The sequence below is a fragment of the Phoenix dactylifera genome, unplaced genomic scaffold (genome assembly GCF_009389715.1).
Source record: "Phoenix dactylifera cultivar Barhee BC4 unplaced genomic scaffold, palm_55x_up_171113_PBpolish2nd_filt_p 000743F, whole genome shotgun sequence".
NCBI lineage: Eukaryota > Viridiplantae > Streptophyta > Magnoliopsida > Arecales > Arecaceae > Phoenix > Phoenix dactylifera.
Window position 1 is genome coordinate 66,285 of NW_024068116.1, and position 5,033 is coordinate 71,317.

General features: G+C 38.8%; 1 long non-coding RNA gene across 1 annotated transcript; it reads left to right on the forward strand.

Annotated features, from left to right (window-relative positions):
• The first annotated feature begins 1,802 nt into the window (after positions 1-1,802).
• On the forward strand, positions 1,803-4,528 carry LOC120107047. Its single transcript, XR_005509017.1, has 3 exons — positions 1,803-1,914; positions 1,999-2,074; positions 4,161-4,528. It is a non-coding gene; the product is annotated as an uncharacterized LOC120107047 (long non-coding RNA).
• The last annotated feature ends 505 nt before the right edge of the window (positions 4,529-5,033 follow it).

Sequence of the window (5,033 nt, forward strand, 5' to 3'; positions counted from 1 at the left end):
CCTAGCTCCTCTGGCTCCTCCTCCCTCCTCTCCGACGACGAGTGACCGACCGACCCTTGTCCTCTCCGGCGCCGAGCGATGTCCTCCGCCAAGCTCCTCTCGTCCTCTCTCCTCTCCGGCGCCGAGCGACCGTCCGCATCCTCCTTTCTCGTCTCCGGCGCCGGGCGACCGGCCACCAGTACAGACACCGCTTCGAGAGCTCAAAAAGGGAAGAGGCTCCGGACCATCTACGACAAGCTCTCGCTCGAAGGTTTCTCTGCTGATCAAATCGAACAGGCTCTCTCTGCTCTCAAGGTTATTTTTCTTTTCTCATGTACATTTTTTTCTCCTCATATCACAAAGTTCCCTTTCTCAACTTGGGGTTCAAGAAACACAAATTGGTTGATTTTTCTGGATTATTTCTAGTTTCTAACTGCTGAGCTTTCAGCCAATAATTTCGGGTTGCTTATGGAGTTTTCTTAACGGGCAAGCCCACGGGGAGGCAGTTGCTCGGGTCCGAAATTGCTTTGAATCGAGCGAGGATCCCAGGAATGATTTCTCTTCATCTTTAGAGGAGGAATCGGTTGCTCAGGGTGATCAAAACTCCTACTATTTTCATATGCCTACTCGTATTCATGAAAGCAGAAATGCTATTTGGTCTCTTGAAATGCCTAATGGTGTCAGAATGAATCTGCTCATCTTTAACCTGAACTTTGGGTTGCTTCTTCTAAATTAATTCTAATGATACCGTGCTTGTTGACTGCTCTGTGCTTCTTGTGTTGCCTGTTGGTTATCATGAGATGCTTGTTAGACCTTTCCATGTAATGCCATCAATTATTAACAGATCTATGGTGTTCTTCCTCCAGTGTGGTGCAATATTTATATTGTATTGATACCAAAGACAGAACACGCACAAAGTGTTCAAGATTAAGGCTCATTTCCTTATGTATTGTTTGCTGCCATTTATTAGCTATGCTCTTGTTCAATATTTTCGCTATTCGGAAGGTTCCATGTTCCATGAATGTTAATAGGGAGGATCATCCTATGTCATTCAAGTTTGATACGAAGAAAGCATATGATTGTCTCAACTGGGAGGCTATTTATTCAATATTTTCATATGCTGACACATTTAACAGCTGTGCGTGTGTGCGTGTGTGCATGTGTCTATATATACAATCATCTCTTGTCCTTTTGATTCTTTAGCTCATTGTTTATTTTTCTTTTTTTCTTTATTAATTGACATTTTTTCTTGTACTTTTCTGCTTGCAGGGGGGCCTGTTACACACACACACACAGGATTCGCCTGAATATGTATTTTGTCAAAGTCCATGGATTAATTCATATTTCCGTTATATCATGTCAAGACAACTGCAGAGATTATAGAGAATAAAGTTAGGATAATACACATACGTTTTTAACTCTCTTTTATGCTACTCTCTTGTTAAGAATTTTGGGAAAATCATGGTTGCTTTCAGTTTGCCATCATAGTACACACCATAGAGGATAAATGTCGATGTTGGTCACTCTTTATTGACGTCAATTGGTTTTACTTATACAATACTCACCCTCAGTAGAAAATCATGGTTGCTTTCAGTTTCTTTTCAACTAGCTGGTGGTGGAGTCATTTATATGATATTTAATGTTGCTTTCTTCTTGAGAACATGATTTTGAATTAAATATTCTGGCAGAACTTTTCCTGCCTGTCTAGCTACTATCTCTGCTTTAACTATCATAGCTGGTATCCCAGTAGTTTAGGATACCAGCGATGAGTTTTTTTTAAGAGCTACAACATTGGCATCTCAAATAATGAGACTTTAGAGCATCATGAAATACGAAAATACATGCTCTTCTGAGAAGCATTATCTTCATTCCAGACAACATATTCGGACATTTAAACATATCAACAACTTGCAAGGATAAGAAATCAAACAGTAGGTGAGTTGATGTTTCTCGAACTGGTTGTTGTTGACATTCTTAAATAAATTTCATGTGTTCATGCTTGTGTTGGTACATCCACAGGGATTGTAGGTGAAGAGCCCTCTCTTTCACCCCTTTCACCGACACTGTTATCTGCAAACTTTAAGCTTGCTGAGTGGTAACCTTTCTCTTTCTCATTCTCATTCCATTCAACTGCATAATATGCTTCTTCTGTTGCATTTGGTTTCGGGCCTTAATTACATGTGGACCTTTAATTACAAGTGGACCCTATTGTGGGAAATAAATCCGCACGATGGATAGGGTGCAGCACATGAACATTAATTACATTAATTACTTTGCATTTTACTTAATTTTGTTTGTCTTTTTTTTAAAAACTGCATATAAGTGGTGGTTTTCTGAACTGAACAGCTTAAGTAACCTGAGTCATATTTCTGCATGGACAAAAAACATGGAGAGCTTAGAATTCAACTCTTTTACTGTTAAGGTTATTTAACTTTCTAAAGTCGACAGGTTAAAACCTTTTAATATCGAATGGTCTATCGCCTTTTATGAGAGGTACAGTATTTTTAAGAGAGTTCGTAGGACAGAACTAAGTTAAGTTTCTCCATATGATACCAAGTCAATTACTCAAGTGCTATCTCTCATTTTATAAGCTTTTTTTTTTTCCTTTCAACTTTGCTAAGTATTGAAATGCTGCAAGCCTGTACAGTATTAGGTTCACAGATGTGAACCAAACTGAAACCGTCCGCTTTTAAATGTTTAGAATCATTGCAATGGGGTGCCCCTCCTCTATTTCATAGGATTCCTGGGATGCTGCCTTCAGAGTTAGGTAATGTCCAAATTTCTTCTCTTTATATAGGCATTCTAGTCTCATGTAAAAGGACCTAGGCACCTAGCTAACCTGATTTGGAACACAACCTGGTTTCGAAAGCTTTTGATCATAATGTCATATAGAGTCTCTGCAGAATCACAAATACCAGAATTTTTTTTATAAATATCGAATAATTTAACATGCTGGTTCCCTGATCATGCTGATCTTTGTATATAAAATGGTTCAGAAATAGTAACACAAATCATACTTAGTAAGCTGGTACTTTAAGAACATCTATTGTCTTGTCTCTTAAAACTTCTAATTTCTGATTTAGTAGTCTTTGAAAGATGTAATCTCTACCTTCTTCCAGTCCTCAGTCGATGGTGCTTCATTATAGTTATCGTCGCATGTTTCCAATACAGTAAATGCTTGTTTATATTCCAAGGCGGCTGCCAGCATCAAGAGACAATGTCTTTGTGCTATCATCATCATCTCCTATTTTCTCTGTTTAAGTATATAGTAGCACATTCTTTTTTCCATATAGAACAAGGCAGGTATTTCATGATGGTCTAAAGAACAAGGTGGAGACTCGCCATTCGGTTTCAGTCACACTGATGCTTTGTGGGCAGGGCTGAGTTTTTTAGGCTCTTTTGTGAGTACCAAATCTTGTCAACTTGGCACCTGGGCCAAGCTAGATCTGAGTGACAAATATAGCCATAAAAGGGCCTTCTCCAGATTGAAGAACAAGGTATATTGTTTGCTACCACTTAAGGAATGATATTTTCTTCATTTGAAGATGCTTGGATCCTGTTAACTTAACTGCTGCAATAGGTTATATCATGAACTATCATGAACCATCTTGACCATCTTTTCCAGTTTCGTTAAATGCCCTGACTGTAAACCTAGACCTAAAGTCTACAATTGATCTTTTATTTTAGTTTATGCCTACTTGGAATTTTGATAATAGTTGCCATCTTGGAGAAACAAACTATTGAAGATTGTTTAAATATATTCTGGGGTTTCTCCATAGGACTATTGCTTCATTGCTACACACCAGAATCTGGTCATCTTTGCAACAAAGATCAGGTTTGATTTGGCTTCTCTGAGCCGCTCTACATTTTGGACTGGACTCGTTCATGCTTATCATAGTGCAGGTCCAGTTCTTGTCTTGTTGGTTTACTATTCAACCTAGATTTAACCAGATTAAGATTGGCCAGATCGTTTCCTTATATCCAGGTTTGATCATCATTGCAAGTTTGCAACTGCATTTAAGATTTTTCTACAAAGAAAAAGAGAGTTTGATCGAAACAGCATAAAACATAATATCCAGGTATTTCAGTCACACTGATGCTTAAATTTCTCTTTTATTAGCCCTTTATTTAGTATAAATTTATCATTTAACCAAATATTGATTCTTTTTTGTGCATACCAGGTAACAATATGCCCCGAGGGAGACGATTTAGAGATGTGGAGTTCCAGCATTCTCAGGTGGGATCTACTTCTGAGCAGTCCCTGCAGTCCCAGTAGCCATGTGATCACCAGCAGCACGAGTCAGGATCTCAGCGCGAGCCTCATGCTGATTGTCCGGAGGATGAGCTCCGGATCCAGGGTAATTCGATTTAAAGTTCATATTTTATGTTCATATTTGTCTTCAACTTTTTAAGACATTTTATTTAATTTGAATAGATGGACAAGGGACAGTGAGGACGAGACGGGGACCCACTCAAGCAAAGGATGTGTGGAAGCTTCCTCCGGGTGAGAAGATCATCATCCGATGCAACGAATTGGGGCAGCCCATCAATAGAGCTGGAAGTCTACTATCAAGCTTTTTAGGATCGGTTGCACGCAAGGGTCAGCTGTGTCCACTCAACTATACGAAGTGGAATGACATGCTTCCTTCGTATAAGGTTGAGCTTCTTAGACTTATACAGGTAATGAATTGAATTTATTCTTTTTAATTCGACACCTCCTGTATATTAGTTTGCTTAGTATCATAATTTTATTTTAGATGTTTAATATTATTATAACATTCTGAATCTTGTTGTAGGGTAAGTTTGTACTCCCTCCAGAGAGCCATGATTGGGTGCTAAAGTCCCTCCATCGCAAATGGAAAGAATATAAAGCAAAATTGAAGACGAACTTCAAGCGCGAGGGTATGACAGAGGAGGAGGTTGCTCGTGTGACTCCTCCTGATGTATACCCTCAGCAGTGGAGGGAGCTTGTTCATTACTGGTTTTCTGAAAGAGGACAGGTTACGTATATTGTTTCAATATCTTCTATTATCTTTATTATTAATATAGATTGC